Here is a 22,102-nt window from a genome sequence, read left to right as displayed (position 1 = left end):
TCTCTTTTGGTCTATTTGTCTATGTGTCAGTTTTTATGCCAGTACCATACTATCTTGATGACTATAGCTTTGTCATATAGCTTGAAGCCTGGAATTGCGATGCTTCCAGACTTGCTTTCCTTTTTCAAGATTTCTTTGGCTATTTGGGGTCTTTCGTGGTTCCATACAAATGTTAGGATTGTTTGTTCTAGCTCTGTGGAAAGTCCTGGTCATGTTTTCATAGGGATTTCATTAAATTTGTCTATTGCTTTGGGTAGCATAGATGGCTCATTGCTCAGCAGGAAATCTGCTTTTCTCTCTACCTCTGCCTGCCTGTAGAGTGTGTGTGTGTGTGTGTGTGTGTGTGTGTGTGAAATAAATAAAAATCTTTAAAAACTTTTGCAAAATATAGAGCTAAAGAAAAAAGTCCTAAAGGCAGTAAGACAAAAGAATCCCTTAACACACAGAGAAGACAAATAAGTTTAGCAGTAGATCTCTCCAGAGAAACTTAGTATGCAAGAAGAAAGTGGCATAATATCTTCACTGTCCCAATTAGAAAAAGTATGCAACCAAGGATACTCTATCCAACAAGGCTATCATTTAGAATAGAAAGGGAAGCAGAGTTTCCCACACAAACAAAAAGTAAAGGAGTTTATGACCAATAAACCAGTCCTGTAAGAAATATTAAAGGGGACTCCTTTGAGTGGGAAAGAAAGACCAAAAGTGACAAAGACTAGAGAGGAACACCAAAAATCTCCAGCAACAACAGAACAATTAATAAAATGGCATAAATTCATATCTATCAATAACTACTCTGAATCTGAATGTAAATGGACTAAATGCCCCAATCATAAGACAAAGGGTGTCAGGATGGGTTAAAAAAAACACACACACACAAACAAGACCCATCTATATGCTGCCTAAAAGAGACTCATTTTGGACCTAAAGACATCTGCAGGAGTTTGGAGAAATATTTACCATGTAAATGGATGTTAAAAGAAAGCTGGAATAGCCATACTTATATCACCGAATATTTTAAACCAAATACTATAACAAGAGATGAAAAAGGATCCTATATCATAATAAAAGGGTCTATCCAACAAGAGGATCTAACAAATGTAAATATTTATGCTCCCAGCTTGGGAGTACCTAAACATATTCAACAATTAATAACAAACATAAAGGAACTCATTAATAATAACACAATAATAGTAGAGGATTTTAACATCCCATCATTTAGCAGAAAAATCAATAAGGAAACAATGGTATTGGATGATACATTGGAACAGATGGACTTAAAAGATACATTCAGAACATTTCATATTAAAGCAACAAAATACACTTTCTATTATTACCTTCAGTCGGCCAACATATACTTTTTGAGTGCATGTGACATTCTGAGGAATAGATCACATACTTGGTCACAAATCAGGCCTCAATAGGTACAAAAAGACCAAGATCATACCAAGCATCACTTCCAGTCACAAAGCTATGAGACTTGATGTCGATCACAAGAAAAAAAAAGACAAAATCTGGAAAGACCACAAATACATAGAGGTTAAGGAACATTCTACCAAAGAATGAATGAGTCAACCATGAAATCAAAAAAGAAATTAAAAAATACATGGAAACAATAATGAAAACATGATGGTCCAAAACTTCTGGAATGCAGCAAATACAGTCATGAAAGCAAAATACATAGCAGTACAGGACTTATCACTATTGATATTAACCTTGATTACCTGCCCAAGGTGTGTTTGCCAAGTTTCTCCACTATAAAGTTATTTTCATCCCCCTCGATACTGTACTTTCTAAAATCAAGTCATTAAGCCTCATCTATATTTTGAATGGAAGAGACTAAGCTCCACCTCCTGGGGTAGGGGGCACGTATCCAAGTAAATGATTTGGAATTAAGTACTGCATTATCTATTTTGTTGTTCCAATTGTTCAACTTTGGTTATTGGATGCTCTTTCAGGATTATTTGTGTGCATTTTCTTAACATGACCTCTTCTTTTTATTTTTCACTTGTTAAACTTTTTAAAATTATTTCCTACTCCTTTTTCTTTTACATTTGCTAGAGTTTCCTTTTTCATTTCTATTGTCCTTCTGCTTCCATTTTCCTTCTCCTTTTCTCTCCTCTGTTAGCTTTTAATATTTTCTCCTTCCTCCTTTTTTCTTTTCCACTTGTATTTTTATTTTTTATTTTTTTTTTTTAAAGATTTTATTTATTTATTTGACAGAGAGAAATTACAAGTAGATGGAGAGGCAGGCAGAGAGAGAGAGGGAAGCAGGCTCTCCGCTGAGCAGAGAGCCCGATGTGGGACTCGATCCCAGGACTCTGAGATCATGACCTGAGCCGAAGGCAGTGGCTTAACCCAATGAGCCGCCCAGGCGCCCCTCCACTTGTATTTTTAAAATAATTTTCTCCTTTCCAATATTCAATTTCCAATTTTATATTTTTTCTTTTTTACATACCATTTTGTTAATGAAAATTTTTAATAAATTCTACATTATGATGAATTCACCATAACTAGTAAAACAATATAAGTTGCAAAAAGAAAAATAGACCCTCATTCCCACCCTCTCAACCTCACTGCTAAAATTCTTAGTCATCTACCAGAGTTTACAACACCCCTGTAAAGCTCTATGCTCCCTCACAGGAACGACTGGAAGACTCTGTGTGGTAATTCCGGACGCTCTGCTAGTTTTTTTGAGAATTTTATTCCTCTAAAAGTCATATTCATTAAACTGAAGATTAGTTGAAATACTAAAGCAGTAATCATACAATTTAATATATTCCTTATATAAAAACATCCACATTGAAATTACTTTGTCTGGCTATGACTAGAGAAGTGTTCTATAAAGACTTTATCTAGGACCTTCTAGTTCCTAACATCAGGAGAGTATGTATATGTATATGCATGTATTCCCATGCTCTCTGCTCTCAAACTCAGGGAGTTATTGGGAACCAGGAATAAGAAAATTCTTTTAGAAATGAGATATTCACATAGATAGAAGGTACCAGGAAGACATTAAAGGCTACATTTCTGTTCTCCAAGAACAGAAATGGCTTATTTGAAGGCCCCATTCTGTCTTCATGCTCTCATCTTAACTGTTTCCTCTCTGTTTAGATTCTAAGCTTAAACCCATGTGCAGCTAAATTGGCAGGTAAAGGTGGGTCCCCAAATTCCTTTGCTTTTTTGTACTCCAGTTTCACTGGGTTGAAATGGAAATAACAATCCACCTTTCCTGACAAGTCCTGACAAGTTCAGCAGTTAAGAGCTTATTTCAGGTACAATCCTGCATGGGAGCTAAGGGTGAGAGAGAGAAGAATGAGGTGAATTAGATGACCTTTAGAACCTACTTCTAATGATGTAACTCAGTCATCTGATGGCTTTTGTAGTTGCTGTCAATTGAGGTTGACACCAGGGATCAAGCAGACTCTGTGAGCTAGGCTAAAGTTGGATCACTTTTGGAGCTAGGAAGAAGAAATAACATCATTATAGATCTTACCAGAGCCTTCTACTGTTCCCTTTCATTATCATGCCAATTATTCAGAAGAGAAGCCAGAAACCATTTCATTAAAAATCATAAAAAAAAAAAAAAAGAATGTCTGCAAAAAAAAAAAAAAAAAAAAGAAATATAGTCATCCTGTGGGCTAAAAAAAAAAAAAAAAATCATGTCACATCCTTCCAAGCAAGGGGTTCCTTCCAAACCAGCCTGATTTGGAATGGTGTTCCCAGTCTAGGGCCCTAACCTGGAGCAGTTTGCTGACAAGTAGATATCCATTCCACAGTGTCAGAGAGTTTCCCTTCCTGTCTTTTACTTTCACATGTATATAGCCAAGGTCTGATATTGGCTTCTGGACTTGAGACCATGTGACTTTATTGTCCTTAAATATGGTATTAATTTTCCCCAGAGGAAAAAAAGTGACTAATAAAATCAGGCACTTAAGGTAACAAGGACAGTTTTGCCTTAGGGTAAAGCATAAGGCTTTGATTTTTCTCGGGATTCTCAACCTGATTCTGAGGTCAGCAGCAACTAGTCTGGAGGAAGTACAAATATATCAGGTGAAGCCTTTAGCCCAGGACCTGGAGCAAGAAGCATCCACTAGTTCAATAACACAGTGGCTTTAAGTGATATTTATTTTGGAGGTCTTTTCAACAATGTGGCTGTAATCTTCATAGTGACCAGATTGAGCAAACCACCTTTGAGTGGTAACTTCAAGAGGGCAAAAGTAATGTTGGGGTTTGGGAGGATGCAGAGGTATCAAGGGAAGCTCTAGAAGAATGATAAGACTTTCTGTTTTGTTGGTCCTTTCCTTGCCTACAGCTTGTGAATAATCACTGTTTACAAGGGCAAAGGGGAATATTAGGAAGGCCTCTACCTGAACACCAACCTCTTTAGGACCAGATATTTCACTATTAATGTAAACAATTTACTTCTTTGGTTTAAACAATGTGAATTCCCTGAGATGTCTCTGGAAAAAAAATATATTCACTCTTTGACACCATAAATCCTAAGAAAGGTGGAAAAGGGTGGCCAAGAGGGAGGATTGTCCTTTGGAATGTGAAATACTTGCTTTAAGTGAACCAAAGACTTAAAGTGGATGTGACCTAATGGATCATTTAATTCACCTTGAAACTTAACAATAATAAACAGGCTAACAATTAAAATAAGGTTGAGGGTCTTACTGGAAACAGAGTTAGGCTCTAAGTTGTTTACAGGGTTTGAACCAGAAAAATATTTTAATTTTTAGGGGCTTTGGTATACAACCTTAAAAGTAAGAGACAAGATAGCACCAAGAAAAATGAAGGGACACAGGCAAAACTAGGCCAGTGTATATCGGGCAACAGTGTGTTGAGGTCTATTATTTGAAGAGAATTTGTAATGAATTTCAAGGGAGCAGAGAACTCTTTTGAACGGCCAGATAGCTACAAGATGATTTTCTTTAGTTTAGATCTCTCAGGCTAATTGAAATTGAATATTTCTATTAAAGGAAACACCTAGTAGACCTTAGACCTAGTTATACCCCCACTCAAATAAAGGTATAGGTCAGAATGGTGGCAAGTAGCTATGCTATTCTCTATTTTGAATATAAAATATAGAATTTATACTTTTGAAGTTTGTTATGGAACTATTTTGAATGTTACAAGGTACAATAAGCCCTCTCGGGGAAAAAATGGCAAAATTGTAGCAGCAAGCTCTATGCCTATTAATTTTACTTCCCTTACCTTAAGTCCTATCATGCAGTGTTAGAGCATTATTTAGGGGAAAATGGAAAGGAAGAAATGGAATTTTCAAAAGAGTATTTGCAGAGTTTACAATATGCATTTTTTGTTTTATTTTTAGTTTTAAAAGGATAATCTATGCACATGGTAAACATGTACACAGTAATACATGCACACAGTTAACCTCACTAGAGGAAAACATTATTCAAAATTTCTAAGCATATATATGCATATTATTATAATTTTAGATGTTATAAAAACTTCTGTGAAGTTTCTTTCTGTCAGGTTTGCTTCAAAGCAACACCTGATTTCCACAGCATGGTCCAAACTATAAAGCCAAAACTATCTGCAAAGATTCAACCAAGCAACAGTCTCTAATGTACATACCCAGGACCCAGCAGCAGAGTGAGAATAAATCCTGGGAAAACAATGTGTACTTCTTTTAGGGAAATGGGGATATTAATACCTATCTCACAGGATTGTTATAATTCCTGAAAAAAATAATGTACACAAAGTGCTTAAACATTGCCTGGTATAGAGTAAATGCTTTGTAAGTGTTAGCTGCTGTCATTTGGATTGTTATTTGCCACTGTTACTTGGATAGGATAGCTTGGGCCTTCTTGAAGCTATTCCCTATTTTCTCTGAGTTTTCTTCTTAAGTACCTCCGAAGTTGGGAGCCTCTATTTTGTTACTATTCTTCCTCTGGGATACCTCTCCCACCAGGATATAAACTCTGGGGCCAACTGATAAACAAAACTATACCTGAAAATCTGTCCTGGACACAAGGAAATCTTAGTCTCACTACCTGATGCTTCTTTCATGGTCTCAAGGAGATAAACTTTTATATGTTATAGTTCACTACTGTTCTTATAAAGACCCATGGAAATGCATGGACAGATTGGCAGCTCGCCACACTTTCTGGGGAATTACTCAGCCCAGAACATATTGTTTCCATCTCCTTTATGTGATTCAGTACCTCTTCATCCCTACACCACTCAGTGCTTCTGAGGAGTTGCATGTTATTGGCTAGCCACAAATACCATACTGGTCTGGTTTACCCTGCAGACTAGACCTTTAATAAGCTGGTGCTGCTGGGACAGGTTGGACTCCACAGTCACAGGTCAAACATCTGAATCTACCATCTCATTCCCTTAGAAGCTCTTTGAGGAGGGAAAGCCAAGCACATAATGTTTAGCACAATTTCTATCACTTATCTCCTTATCTGGAAGGGTAGGTGAATGAACAAGTGAAACACTAGCTACTTGTTAGTCTCATCAGTGGCCTCTGCCTACTTCCTGGTTTCTTCCAAACATTAATTGTATATTTGGCTCCTGATACAAGTCTTTGTATCATTATGGAGAGACTTAAACATCCATGAAGATAAACCTTAGAGTACCACTTTCCCGGCTCAATTCCAGTGACCTTTCCCTGCATTTCAGTTGTCCACAACCAATGGTAAGAAGTCTACAAGGATCTTTTTACCATTCAAAACCACTCTACCTCTAAAATCTTATATCCATATATTCCACTCTCTAGATACATTTTCCCATTAAGGACTTTTTACTTCCTCATTCCTACTACTCCTATTATTTGGTCTCCTCCCAATTTACCAGTCCCCTGCAGCCTAATTTTCTTCCGTGACTAGCATGGGCACAAAGACCATTATTTTATCCACTATCTTCCATACTCTTGACTTACCATATTTTGACCTAGTATCACCCCAAAATTCTCTTGCTTCAGAAAAATTCTCAGTGCCACACAATGATTCTTCCAAGAATTCCTGGTCAGTTTTATCTCCCATCACTTCCTATACCCTCAGTGATCTCTTTTCATCTATTACTGCCTTTATTTCTTAATCTTTACTCTTTCCCTCTCTGCTGTTTCTTTCTTCTCTATGCAAAAATATGTTCAAATCTCTCATTATTTAAAAAACAATCCCTGAACCCTGTCTCTCTGTTTCCTGCCCTCTGTCTCCTTTTCTTCTTAACCAAACTGTGTCTCAAAAGAACAGTCTACATTCAGTGTCCTCACTTCCTCTGTCCATATTTACTCCTCAACACACTATAATCTGGCTGTTTCTGGAGTAGGTCCCCTCCTACCCTTGTTTGTAACTCTGTCTTGAACCCATCACTTTATTGTAATCACTACTAAACCTAAGCACCTGAAAAGGCAAGACCTTGTCTAACTTATCTGTGTGGTCTCAGAGCCTAGCACAGTGCTTGATTGATAGGAGGTGCTCAATAAACGAATTATGTCACAAACACTTACTGAACACCTACTAGGAACCAAGCACTGTAGCGGTTCTGTCAGAATCCACTACACTTGGACTCTCTTAATCCAGCCCCAGAATTATATCCAAGCATCCTTATTCTTACAGAAACTTTCTTTCTTTAGTGAATATCAAGTCAGTACATTCAATTAACCACACAACCCTTGCTGTATGCTGTGCCTTACTCATAGTAATCACTTAACATTTGTCGAAGGAATGCCTGATAGATCTCAGCAGACCCAAGAGCTGCTATTGTAAATGGCTACAGAGGGGCCTGTCTGGGCTCTGGTTCCTCACAGACAGCATTTTGGTTTTTTTTAAGCACCATTTCTAAACAGTTTCCTAGAAACACATACATTTGCAACTCTATCTCAATATTGCTGATACTTAGTGTAAGCTAACAGCCTGTTTACAAACCCTCCTTTTCCTTTATCTTCAACTTCTCTCCAAGCTTCTTCCCCTCTACCTATAAACAGGTACAAAAGTCACTCGTAGCCACAAATAAATAACCTAAACTAGGAACCCTCTCTTAACCCCAAAGTCCCATTTTACCCAATACCCTTCCTTTCTCCACTAATCTTTACAAAAGTAGTCAATACTTATTAGCTCAAATTTCCTTTTTCCCACTGGCATCCACATCAAGTGGGAAGAAAGGATAGGATATGGGATTGTCAGAGAAAAGCTTCACAGACAACAGGACACAGGGGAAACTCTGAGATTAATGTACAGGAGATGTAAATGTATTGTAGCTGTAAGACATTTTTTTCCCCATTTTATCTTTAATCTATTTTATAATGTTTCTTTTTTAAGCACATAACTTATGTATATGACACACAGTTCAAAGTGTACAAAAAATACAGGGTAAAAAGTGTTTTTCCCACTTCCACCCATGTCCCCTCTTTGCAGGCAAAATCACTGTCAAAAGTTTCTTGTGTATCATTCCAGAGATAATCTATGCATTTACAGATATTTACATAGATGGAGTCTCTATGCACAGTGGTAAAAAACAATAGAAATTGCCAAGAGACAGGTGAACTGATAAGGATAAGAGGAGATGTTGAAGAATTAGGAAATATCATCTTCCCTCCAAAACACTCTTCCTCTTCAGTACCCACCTCCATTAATAATATTTCCACCCTCCCAAGTTGCCAAAGCTCAAAGCTTCTGAGCATCTCTCGTTGGTATAATGGTCTACAGTTTATAGAGCATTGTCATAGCCCTTATTTCATCTAACTTTATGGCATAACACTGTGAACTGAGCGGTGTTATCTGCACATTACAGTTAAGCTGATTAATAATTTCTTTACCCTTCCTACTGCTACATTCAAGTTTATTTCCAAAATGTAAATTGCATATATCCATTTCTCACCACCTCCACTATTTTACCCTTCTTTAGGCCTTCATTACTTGTCATTTGTAAAATTGGAATAATTGCCTACTTTATGGGGTTGTTAAATGGACTCATTAAAATTAAGTAAGAACTGTAACACTACAACAAATCTTTGTTCTCAACAAATATCTGTTCCTTTCTCCTTTTCACCCCCAAATCTCCCCAACTTTAATCCATTCTCCACATTACATACCTGATTCATCAAAATGATGTAGAATTCTTGATTTTTTTTCTATGTCCATCCTCTATTGATCCCAACATCAGGGCATCAGAATATGACAACGCACCTGGAATCTGAGGGAAAGCACTAGAAAATTCTGGGTGCAGTTATATCAAAGGAAAATCATTCTCATTGACTCTCAAAGGCATGCTTTTACAATCTGTGGTAGCATCATTGGCATTTGGAAGCTAAGAAAGTCAAGGTCTGCCCTGCATTTTCTACCTAGAAAAATCCTGCATATCTTTTATTACTCAGTTCAAATGTCACCTTCTTGAAGTCTTCTAAGATCCTGCTCACATTACCTCTTTACCCAAATCTGAATGAATCTTTCTTTTCTCTGCATTACCAAAAGTGGAGGGAGGGAAAGAGAGAAAAAGGGAGAGAAACAGAAAGAGGGAAAGGAAGTGAAAGAGAGGGAGAGAAAGGGAGAGGGAGAGGGGAAAGGGAAGGAGAAGAGAGGGAGATGGGGAAAATAGATATGTTCGATTGGCTTAGTTCAGGCAGAGTTATGTTCCTGTGAGACATAGTCACAACATTTTTGTCAATAAATCAATACATACATTGTTTATACGGGTTTCTGTTTAGAGACAACATTATTTAACATGTATTGTTGATTCATTAATATTGAACTCACAGCTGATAGCACTGTAACTTATGCCTGAACTAAGCTAATCTAACATATGTATTTTCTCTGTAAGGCATATCACAGACTTCTTGTGCTCAAGAACACTACGCAGCACTTTAGCATCACACTTGGGGGACATTATAAACAGCAAAATCACCAAGAAAAATGGGGCCGGGGTGGTTCAGTCAGTTAAGCATTTGCCTTCGGTTCAGGTCATGATTCTAGGGTCCTGGGATTAAGCTCTACGAATGGCTCCCTGCTCAGCAAGGAGCCTGCTTCTCCCTTCCCTACCATGCTCTCTCTTGCTATCTCTCTCTTTCTCGCATGCATGCATGCACTCTTAAATAAAATATTTTTTAAAAATTGCCAAGAAAAAGCACAAAAATGTGAAAAACATGGCACTAAATTGACTGAAAATACACTTATTTACAGCATGAGAGCTAAAAGAAAAAGACAAGAGAATCATCTTGTTGGACCTCAGAGAGGAATGTGCACATCAGGTAATTCAAATGTTGCCACTGTGTATATCTACAAATGACCAAAAAAACACCACAGGTATTGATTTCAGGGTTACAAATAAATTTTAATGACTAAATGAATAGGATCCACAAATGAGTATCAACTGCAATTGTCGTATTTGTTGCAGTTTTTCAGTTTATCATCTGTACTTCATATTTTTCATGTTTATATTTACAGAGATTTTCATTTCTATATGTAAAAATATATAAACCTTTCCTTCATGACACCATATATTACTTTAAGCATATGCAAAGAGGAAATAATTTATTCACCTACATTTCCTTCTATTTTTTAAATCTTCAATATTTTGCATAAAACTGTTTAATATACCTGACATTTGGTTTTTTTGATAGTGTATTAAATTAGGGTTGGGGGAGGTAAGAAGTCACTAATCACCAATCAATGAACCTTACCTTTTGAGCCCTCTGTCATTCTGGCTCACAATGATGTGCCCTTCTAAATACTGGTAAGCCAGTTCCAGAGTACCTAAGAAGCTTTTTAAAAAAAATGAAAAAGCAAGGGAAAAAAGTTTTATCTTTTCCACTAAATCCAAGTGTTGGTTATTAGGAAATTAAATGGGGCTGGTAATATCCCACAACAACTTCATGCCTGCATTTAGCAGTGAGGCAAGACTGGGTAGGGAGCTAGAAGCTATGTCAAGCTATGTCAATGCCAAGGACTAGAGTGGTTCAAATGCAGTTCTCTCTATGCCATAGGACAGTATTTCTCAAGGTACTGTCAAGGACAACCTCCATCAGAGCCACCAAAAATGTATAGTGAATAAAATGAATAAGTTAAGGGTTTTGTACTTAACTCCATACCATACCAGGAATACTATGTTTAGAACACCACACCTCAAGACTGATAAAACCAAAACATAATATGTCCTCAAAAGGACAGTTTGGCTGATGTAGAGGCTAGAATTCAAGACATTCAGAAATATCTTTGATCTAGGGATGCCATGCCTAGAGAATTGAATAATTGGGATTACATAACTGTCAACTTCAAAGAGCTAAAGAGTCATCATGTGGAAGAAATCCTTCTGCTAGACAATGCCATCCATGCATGTGGCTTTATGTACCTTCCCTTTGGCTGTTGATTCTCAAATCTGTATCTCTAGATCCAGTCATTCCCCTGAGCTTCAGCCTTTCCTTAATCTCTCTACCTGGATTTTTCAGAAGAACCTCAAACTCCACATGTTTAAAATAGAGCTATTATTATTCCTATCTTCAAAGATAATGAATCTGAGTCTCAAAAAAACTAAAGAATGTCCCAAGGGTTCCAGTAAAGGAATTAAATCTAATCTTTCTGATTCTAAACTAATGCTCTTTTAACTTATATGATGCTGCTTTCTATAATATGGTGGGGGGAGGTGTAGAAACCAGAACATTACCCATCCATATTGTAGTTCTGAAATAGAGTAGCACATTTCACAGGGGAGTTGGTCCTTTCTGAAAAACAAATCAGCTCCAAGAAGCTCTAGTCCTAAATTTGCTAAATTGCATTTTTAAAAATAACTTCCTTGGCAATATCAGGAGCAAATTTATTAAGTGGAACAGGTTTGAAAAGTCCTTCTCCTCTCTCGAGCACAGTCTTCTGTTTTTCAAAATAGATAGATTTATCTGGACTTTGAAGATCTTTATATCCTTTGACAGCTGTGCCATTCTGTTCCGTATAAGGTACAGACATTATGAATAAACAGTCATGCCATTTAGCCTGTGTAAAAGCTCAGTTGCATTCCAACACCATCCTCCAGGATTTGTTGGACTAGAGGCTGATCATATATCTTTATGATATTCTCATCTACTCCAGGCACCCAGCCCAGCATGACATGCTTGTCCACACAGTTTTGACTTGCCTCTGGCAATACCAACTCTTCACTCAACTGGAGAAGTGTTCAGGTAACAAGTAGAAATTCTGTCACATCTTTCCCTTCACAGAGCTCTGATATGCTCCCCCAAAGTCACTTACTAGCTGCATGAACCTGGGCAAGTCACTTAAACTTTCTGAACCTCCTTTTTCTCATTTGTAAAAGAGATGCTAATTATATATAATTCACCTGATTGTTGTGAAAACTAAGAAATAATACAGGTAAAATCACCAGGCATGTATAGGGTGCTTAGTAAGTGCTTTTATGCCTTCAGTATCATCCTTGGCTGAACCACACCAGCTAACCCCAGGGTTTTCTTGGATTAAAAGATTATCATCAGGGTTACCTTATACCTCTCCTTTTTGATCACCACCCCCTCCAGCAACCAGACAACATTCAAGAAATGCTCAATGAAAATTCTCTCAATCCACTGAACTGTAGCAATAAGACTACATTTGAGGTTTTGTAACAAATCTCAAATCCCTAATAAGTAGTCAGCTAGTCTCTGCTTAAATATTCCCTGTGACAGGGAATTCATTCCCTTCCAACACAACCCATTTTATCTTCAGACAGCTCTGCCATAACTTCCACCTAACAATCTTAATTCTGTCCCTTGGGGTCACAATTGTGCAGGTAAAATTCTCTTTCTTATGACAGCCTTTTAGATAATGGAAGATAGCAATCATGTCCCACTTCACCCTTCAAGCTTCTTTTCTTAACCTCTATTTTGTTTTTGTCCCTTTTTAAGAGATAGCTGCCACTACTAACACAATACTTGAGGTGTAGTTCATACAAACCTAGAGAAGAGTGGAATAATTACCTCCTTCATTGTAGACTCTCTACTACTATTAATGCAGACTGAGTATGCATTAACTTTTCTGGCAGACATATTAAATTTAACCTATCCTATGGAATATTTTTTAAATTTTATTAAATTTGTGCAAGATGTCATATTTACTCTTATCAAATTAATTTTGCTTTTTTGAACCATTGTTACAGTCTAGTAAATGTTTCTTGAATTCCTGGTTCTGGTATCCAGTATATATACTACCCCCCCCACTCCAATTGTCTCTTAAAAATCTGATGAACATACTATTCTACTTCTCCATCCAATTGTTAATTAAAATGCTAAAACCAAGATGGAACCCGGTACAAAGTCCTACAGCTCACCATCAAGGATCTCCCTTTGCAATATTGAAGCTCAACCTTTTTCCTCTCTTCAACACACCTTAGGGCCCTTCCTTTCACTCTTTCACAATAATCACAGTAACTCACAAAACATCTAAAATACCCAAGGAGGGGTAGGCCTTCTGTAGTACTTCTAAGGAAAGTACTATAATGGGGGAAATGCCTACATGGTTTCAAAAAACTTTCATTGAGGTGATTCTACTAAACCCCTCAGAAAATGTGCCTTCATCCTCCCTTTCATTCCACACACACTTCTCAAGAATTTCTGCTCCACATAAGGAATAACATGGAGGACATTAGAAGAAGGAAAGGAAAAGTGAATTGGGGGGGAGTCAGAGGGGGAGTTGAACCACGACAGACTGCAGGACTCTGATAAAAAAACTGATGGCTTTGGAAGGTGGGGGGGTGGGAGATAGGTGAGCCTGACGGTGGGTATTAAGGAGGGCACGGATTGCATAGAGCACTGGGTGTGGTGTATAAACAATGGATCTTGGAATACTGAAAAAATAAAATTAAGTTAAAAAAATTAAAATAAAAAAATAATCCTATGCTATGGAGCAGGAAAAAATTTCTGCTCCAGAGAAACTTAGAATTAATTATTAGTGTCCTTTGTAAATGGTTTTCCCATCTGTATGATGAAGCTAATTACACATAGATAATAAGGCTTTTTTCAGGATGAAATGATTAATGCATAAAGTACTTAGCAAAATGCTTGGTACATAGTAAGTGCTCAGTGAATAGTATACTTAAAAAATCTTTCAGAGTCCAACTAAAGGAACAATGTCACAGCTCTAGTTTTCTCCATCTTGTTAACCAGGATGTCATAAAAATAAAAATCTTTATTATACACCTTGCAGTAATACAGGTACACTAACTGTAACTATCAAACACTTGCATCTATTAGTCAACCTTATTTTAAAAAGGCCACATTTCCAAGCCCACAAATCTGTATGCAGAACACAGCTCCTTAATGGGGCCATTATGGTCAAAAATATATTAAAATCTAATGTTGGTTTTCTCCAGCTCAAGCTCTGCTGCCTTATTTGGCTCCCATCCCCATCACCTATGAATGGCAGAATCAGGATTTCCATATTCATAAAGGTCTACATTATTGTCCTTCCTGTTGCTCCTTTACCTGATCCTGCTGTTTTCAAGGAGGATGACAGAATCCAGGGGAAGTAATCCAGGTTTGTCTTGTAAGAAATAATTTCAAGATGTTTATGGCTGAAGGACAGTTTGTTACACCCTACCCTGTTTACATTAGTCCATACCTATCACCTATATCTCTGACATGATTCTTCCAACTCTTATCCACCACCTGCATCACCACAATTTATGATGGTGCATACCACATCTCAGGGCTTCTAGTGGCCACAGGTCCAGGATGAAATAGGAACTGAATCTGGATCCAGAGATCTCTATGAATCTGAAACACAAGGAGCCATTTTATGCTATGGATTTTCTGAGTGTCACTTAATAATAAAAAATTATTATAAAAATAATAATTTCTGACATCTATTATATTTTTAGTTTAGCTTCATTTGGGTTTAACATTGTTGAAAGACTTTTTAAAAACTGTCTTTATCAGGGCACCTGGGTGGCTCAGTTGGTTAAGTGGCTGCCTTGGGGTCCTGGGATTGAGCCCCACATAGGGCTCCCTGCTCAGCAGAGAGTCTGCTTCTCACTCTTCCTCTGCCTGCTGCTCTGCTTACTTGTGCTTTCTATCTTTCTGTCAAATAAATAAATAAAATATTTTTTAAAAATTAAAAATAAATAAATGTCTTTATCAAACTAAATTGTATATTATTTTCCCCACATATACACAAAAATAATCCATCATACAATTTAGTTTATTCATACAATGTTGAATGGCAGTTACTTTGCTCCAAAAGGCATTAAACTCTAAGGTTATTTTTCTTTTAGGACAGATGATATTAACTTTATTTCACAAATGAGGAAAGTAAGTCTTTGGGAGGTTAAATAATTTGCTCAAGGCCCATGTAGCAAATAGCAGAAACAGGATTTAAAGCCTGGGTCTTCTGAATCCAAATCTTTTGATTTTTTTTTTCTACCTTGACATTTGGAAGTGCCATTCAACTGTCTTGACAAAAATGGTCTCCTTTCTTCCAAGTCAAAAAATAGGCAGTGGCTAATTGAATCCATTTTCCTAAAAGACATCTTTCAAATTACAGGATCCTAAGCCAAATTCCTTCATAAAAGGATCAATTTCCCTCCCAGTCAGCAAAGTTCTTATGCCATTCTAAGAATACTTCCTTTTTTTAACCTGTAAATAGCCATAAAGCCTCATCTATCTGCAAAAAAGATGTTGAGACATCCTGCACCAAACCAGAGCCGCAGCCCCACCCTCAATCTTGCAGTGTTCTGTCACTCATCATCAAAGCCTCTGGCCTTTGCCAACTGTCCCTCTGCAGAAATTTTGCTCAAATTAGAAATGCTACAACTATAAAAATTCCATTTTCCAGACTCCATTTCTTTCAATATCTACTACAGTCCTAGTAAAGGACAGGACAACCACCTGGGAGAAATCCAGAAAATGCAGGCCAATTTTTACTTCAGTCAATAATAAGATGATAGATAACCAGTCCCACAGGAGAAAGATTAAATACTGTTCTCAACTTACCACCTTCTTTTACACATATCTCTGAAAAATTGCAAGGTATAGTCTTCAACTCAATTCTAATTAACCGAGTTTTGCACTTAATGATTATCTACTGTAATTAGTTTTTCTTCAAGGTTTACCAATCCCTTCTTCTAAACTAAATAACATCCCTAAACAGCTAAAAAGCATCATGACCATCCACAGTTAAAGGGGTGGAAATGTTGTCATTTGTGGTTTGGGACTCTAATAATTGCAACTTGAGATGAGGCCAAACACAAAGAATAGCAGAACCAGGTATCACTGGGGCCACATATAACCCAGTCTCAGCTCCAGCTGGATCGGACTGCTGGATGGTATCAGCTTCCATACTGCTTCCCAGACATACAAAGGCAGAGCCCCAAATCCTGCACTACCTCCTCAAAATGGCCTCTCACCTTTCAAAAAAAAAAAAATAGGTTTGGGTGCAACTAATCTCTTTTGAGCTTCCCTCAACCAACTCTGGCTCCTACATTTTACTCTCTCATTTCATCTATTTTCTTTCCTAGTTTTCAGCCCAGTTTCAACTTTTGTAAGTACCTGATTCCTTGCTTTGGCTCAAATCAGCATCTTCTTCAGCCGTCTTCCTGAGTTTACCGACCTCAGGCTCCAGCTCTGCAGAATTACATTAAACTGGTCAAAATAGATTAGAACTGGTCAGAACTTATTTTTCCGTGTGAGAAAAGGTTTGAACTGGCCATGAGCAAGTTCTGACCACTTTAAACCCATTTGGGCCAGTTTTACGTTGCTAGTGTAAGAACGAGCCACTGAAGGGATCAATTTGAATCAGGAATGAGATGAAGCAGCTTCAATCTGCTTCGAAGACCAGTGTGGGATACAAAAAGAACCTGATGCTAAGGACCATACCATTTGTGGTGGCGATGTTAGAGGGGGAATCAGAGAGGACCTAATACTTTGTGAGGCAGGATCAAACCACTGTAGACCCCGGGGGAGGAGCTAAAAGAAACTGATGCTCAATGACGTAGGATCAAATTATTGGTGTAAGACAGAAGAGGAAAAGATGCTGATGTTCCCCAGACAGAATCAAACCACTGAGATCTATAAGGAGCAAAACAAGGAGGCTTTTCTATAAGGTGTCATCAAACCACTTCGGGGTAGGGATAGAAGAAGGGAAAGTAAGAACATAAAAGGCCTAGTAGTCTGTGAGACAGGATCTTCACTACTGTGAAGTGGCAGAAAGGGAATGCAGTTCTAAGAAGCAGGATCAAACCACTGTTGAAGGGAGGGGAGCAAAAAAGGAGCTGAAATTTCCTGAAGCAAATTTAAATTCCTTTTAGTAAAGTAAAAAAGGATATGATATTCTGTAAAACAGAATCAGATTCTGCTTGTATAATAAATAAGGGGCATTTACACATATTATCTCTTTTGCTCTTTACTCTGCCCTGGTGGTTGGGTGAGACCATCTTCCCCAAAAGGCCCCTGCAGTAATTTGCAGCTGTCTCCCATGGTTTCTAGGCAACAGTACATCTGCTGCTTAATGAACTCTGCCCTTTGACATTAACTCCTGGGTTTCTGGAAGGGAAAGAATATGCACAAATATGAAAAAGATGGGGAGCAAATTAAAACAGTATCATCAAATGTTAGGTGGATAAAAGTAGAAGACAACCACACAGACTTTTAAAAATTAAAGGAAGACAGCAGGTAGTTGGGAAATGATGGTTATATAAAGGAAGAAAAACTCACAAAAGCACAGTCCTGTCGACTTAAAAAACCTCAAATCCAAGCCCCCACAAAATCTTTGAGTCCTCTTATGATATCCTTAGTCAGTGGTGCTTTAATATCTTCAGTGGAAAAGGAGTAGGTTTAACTTCCTAGGGAATTTATTACATTTTCCAATAATCTTGATTCTTTTTTAAAATTTTAAGCCAAACTCAATCCCCCATAATATCCACCCAGTAATCTAAATTCTGTCTTCTAGAGTGTAGGTTAGCAAACTAGGGCTTGCCAGCCATGTTCAACCATCACCTATTTTCTGAAAAGTGTGAGCTAAGAATGGCTTTACATTTTTAAATGGTTGAAAAAATCAAAAGAAAAATATTTTGTGACATGTGAAAATTATATGAAATTCAAATATCATACCATAAATAAAGCTTTCTTGGACCACAACCATGTTCATTTATTTACGTATTATTTATAGCTGCTTTTCTGCTACCATGGAAGAGTTGAGTAGCTGCATCTGAGACAGTATGGCTCTCAGAACCTAAAATATTTACTATATGGCTTTTTACAGAATAAGCGTGCTGACTCCTGATCTACAGCAACAGAGAATCAGTTTTTTTTTTTTTTATAGAGCTCTGCTTAAGTAAGAATGTAATGATAATGTTAGATATGAAAGGGAATGAAGAGACCTCATGAAGAATGTCAAATTCTCAAACAGATGACAGGGACTGGTACCAAAGTCTTCTGAGACCACAAATAACTTTAAGCCATTTCTCATGGCCTTCAGGGGACAAGATGGAGATTTAGGCTATATGAATTGCTGAGAGTCTCCAAAAAGAATGAGAGAACGTAAGGAAGGGAAGTTTCAGAGTGTTAAAGGCCTTGAACGCTGAATACAGTTGCTTGGCCATCCTGAAAGCAACAGAAGAGCTAGTATTGAGTTTCAAGTTGGGAAACAGTGGAGCAGCAAAGTAACAGAAGAACTTGAGAAATGTGATTCATGCCTCCAGGTATCTAATTCTCTTCCAGCTCTAGACAAGTTGTAATATTTGAGAAGACCACATCATTTTGGTGATGCGAACTCAAGTTCAGAACAATCTCCTAGTGAATATAATCTGGTTGGAGACCAGGATTCTATACTAAATCAAAATATATTTTGAGTCAGTTTCAAAGGATTTCTGCCTTAGGAGCATAAGAAAACTCTCATCATATCTTTATCTCGTTCTTAGTCACTTTTCAGGACCCATCTAAACCTATATCTCTCCTAGCCCTTTTGCCCTCCTCTGAACTCCTTTAGCGCTTCTTTGTGCTATTCACATGAGCTTCACTCTACCCTGTCTAGTACTAAAGGTACCTCTTTGTGAAAATGGTTTGTTTCTCCAAAAAGACTTCGAGATCTCAGAAAAAAAGGAACCAAACTGATACTTCTCTTTGTTCCTGTGGTATATGGTTGGTTGGGAAGGTTATTGATCCAGCCTTCTAGTGGTCCCTCAGTGTGTGGAGGCCCCCATTTAGGGGGGCTCAGGCACTTCAGGAGCTATGTCAGCTCTAGCCACACATACACCTTCCTAGATTGGAAGACCTGGGAAGAGATGAGGCCTAGTGATATATTACAGCCAATCCTGGGCTTCAATGACCATGCAAAGAGCAGTTAACTCTCTCTGGCCCTGATACCACAACTACCCCAGTTTCCATCATTCTTACTTTTACAGGCTCAGGGAAGAATGTCCTGGTCAGGAAGACAAAACCCACAGTTCTGGCTGCCAGGCATCCAGTCCTATTTTCCACAGCCTCTGTTGATACTGGATCTAGACTTCAGGCTGGACTCAACAGATTCAAGATGAAAATAGGCCCTTGGCTGGGAAGACCAGCTTTCCACAAAGTGCTCTTTCCCCCAACGGCCAAAGCAAACGCCGCCAGCTGGCCAGGGCTAAAAGCCAGCCGGCCACTCCCGACCTCTGCTGGCCAGCCCCAAGGAGGCCCAGAGTCAACAGTGCATGGACAGGTCTGCTATTCTATTCCTTATACCTCTGACATCAGATTCCCTTCAGTGAATCTAAACAACCAAATAGAACTAAAGTCAGCTCTAGCCTCTAGGAAAATGTCAAAGATACCTCATGGGCCTCAACTGCTAAGAGTTGGAAATTCAGCACAGCCTTTAAACCTTTATTCTCCTCAGCTTCCTGTGTCCAAGCCCACAGGCCAACTTCTGGAGTCTCTCTGTTTAAATTGTTTTCCTATGCTCCCTCAGGGGAAGGGAAAGAAGAATACAAGAATGAACTATCATTACCCACTGTTCTTACTGGTTCACAGACCAAGCTGAGATTCAAAACATAGTTCAACTAATCACTTTTTTTTAACTTAGTATCAAGCATCCCTTCATTATGATGGAGATGGGGCCAAGTCTCAGACACTGGCTGAAAGAAATATGAAGAGAGGTAGAGGAGGAAAGAGAAGGAAAAGGAGAGTAGAAGAGGCCAGGCAGAAACATAGGAAAGTATATTTTTTAAATGTAATACATAGAAGCCTCTTCTGAAAGAGTGATTTTTGACTAGAAATCACTAGAAGCTAGAAAAGTGCACTTTCTTTGAGAATGAAGTTTTCTTCTCCATGCACATAGAAATTACTCTCCCCTCTCAAGCTAGGGTTATTTGGTCCTAACTTAAGAGAAAACCTGAGGCTAGAAGATATTACTACCAAAAAGGGAAGCATCTCTCCTCAGGGATATTCAACATCTGAATCAAACTAGTAGGTCAGTATCCTCTTTGGTAATAACGATTTAATAACAATAACAGATATTCTAATAACAATCACAAACATTTTATAATAATAACAAATACCATGTATTTAGCACCAACTGTTTGCCTGGCAGTGTTCTATTCCCAAACTGTGCACCAAGGCACACCAGGGTGCCATAGCCAACTCACAGGGCTACTATATTTTACTTTTTTGAGGGAAACACAGTGACATCTGTCGGGCAGAGCATGAACTACTACTTACTATTATGTGTTATGTTCTTAATACAGCAGAAGGGTTAAATACTTCCTTTGGCTTGGGGATGCTGTGAAAACAGTTACTAACACAGGAAAGGCACAGTAAACCAAGAAACTTGGGGAGCTTCTGCCATATATATTACATGGATTATCTCATGCAAGCCTCAAACCTTATGAGATAGGTATTAATATTATTTCCATCTTATAGATAAAGAAACCAAGGCTCCAAGAGATGAATTAATTTGTCCAAGGCAGCCAGCTAAGTGATGGCAAAGCGGGGTTGAGAACCTTGATGTGGCAGACTTCAGAGATTGCTCATAAACCATTTGCAACACTTCCCTCTCATAATTAACTTTGTCCACTACTCTCATTACATATGCAGGCTATGAAGAATGCCTTGATAGAACAAGTGACCTTTGTGTTATAGAAATAGTATTACTATTCTGAAGTCCAGAATGTGACCTATAAATCAAGACACATAAAAGACATAGGAAAAGGGACATTATTTATTTATTTTTTAAGATTGTTCTTTTTTTGAGAGAGAGTAAAAGAGCGTGCATGCACATGTGTGCACAGACAAGCAGGGGAGAGGGGCAGAGGGAGAGAGAGAGAAAATCTTAAGCAGGCTCCACATTCAGAGCAGAGCCCAACGCAGGGCTCACTTTCATGACACTGAGATCACAACCTGAGCTGAAATCAAGAGTCAGATGCTCAACTGACTGAGCTACCTAGTCACCCTCATTGGGACATCATTTAAAAAGCAAGAATTAAGCGAAAAAGAAACAAAGCCTGAAAACGGGACTGCTCTTAAGCTATTGAAAGGTTCAACTGCTTTTAACTAATGTTTGGGAGACGCCCCCATGCTTACTATAATCTTACCCTAAATTTTATCTGTCCTGAACCACTAAAGTTCACTTTTGTGTTATAGTGTGAGAAACAATGCCTCACTGCCTCACTGAATATAAAAGAAGAAGCATCCACCCTCGTTGCCACTGGTTTCCCTTTTGCAACCTTAAGGGAAACGAGGATGAGGACAAAGCCAACATATAAAAGAGGGCAGAGTCAAGAAAAGAAGCAAAGTAATGACTAAACCATGATTAAAGCCTCTCCTATCTCTATATTTTCCTGTTACATGAGTCAATAAGTCCCTGATCTGTTTCAGCCAGTGTGAGTTGGGTTTTCTGGATTTTGTAACCAAAATCATCCTGAGTAATAATTACTCTCCTAAAACATCTAATATAATACTAGTACATTCATCCATAAGAACTCAGTCCAATGTCAGTTACTCAATGAAGCTTGTTTGGAACCTCCAAACAGAATTTATTGTTCTTTCCTTTGTGAACTCAGAGTTCACTATATAGATCTTTACTGTACAACATAACACCTTGGATCATACATTTACAGTTTCTTCTTTATCTATTGTCTCTTCCACTGTAAGATGAACCTGTGGTGCCATATAAAATGCCAAGCACATGGAAGA

The 22,102-nt window shown here is 38.0% G+C and overlaps 1 long non-coding RNA gene across 1 annotated transcript; it reads right to left on the bottom strand.

Moving 5' to 3' along the window:
- Positions 1-2,467: 2,467 nt before the first annotated feature.
- Positions 2,468-16,757, bottom strand: LOC101689236. The gene is made up of 5 exons (XR_201413.3): positions 16,490-16,757; positions 14,643-14,719; positions 10,649-10,729; positions 9,065-9,165; positions 2,468-3,458 (listed from the first exon to the last, which is right to left on the bottom strand). It is a non-coding gene; the product is annotated as an uncharacterized LOC101689236 (long non-coding RNA).
- Between the last annotated feature and the right edge of the window lie 5,345 nt (positions 16,758-22,102).

The sequence above is a fragment of the Mustela putorius genome, unplaced genomic scaffold (assembly GCF_011764305.1).
Source record: "Mustela putorius furo isolate JIRA1106 unplaced genomic scaffold, ASM1176430v1.1 tig00003862_pilon_pilon_pilon, whole genome shotgun sequence".
Classification (NCBI taxonomy): Eukaryota; Metazoa; Chordata; class Mammalia; order Carnivora; family Mustelidae; genus Mustela; species Mustela putorius.
The sequence above is the reverse complement of the archived record's forward strand: the minus strand, read 5'-3'. Positions and strand labels throughout refer to the sequence as shown.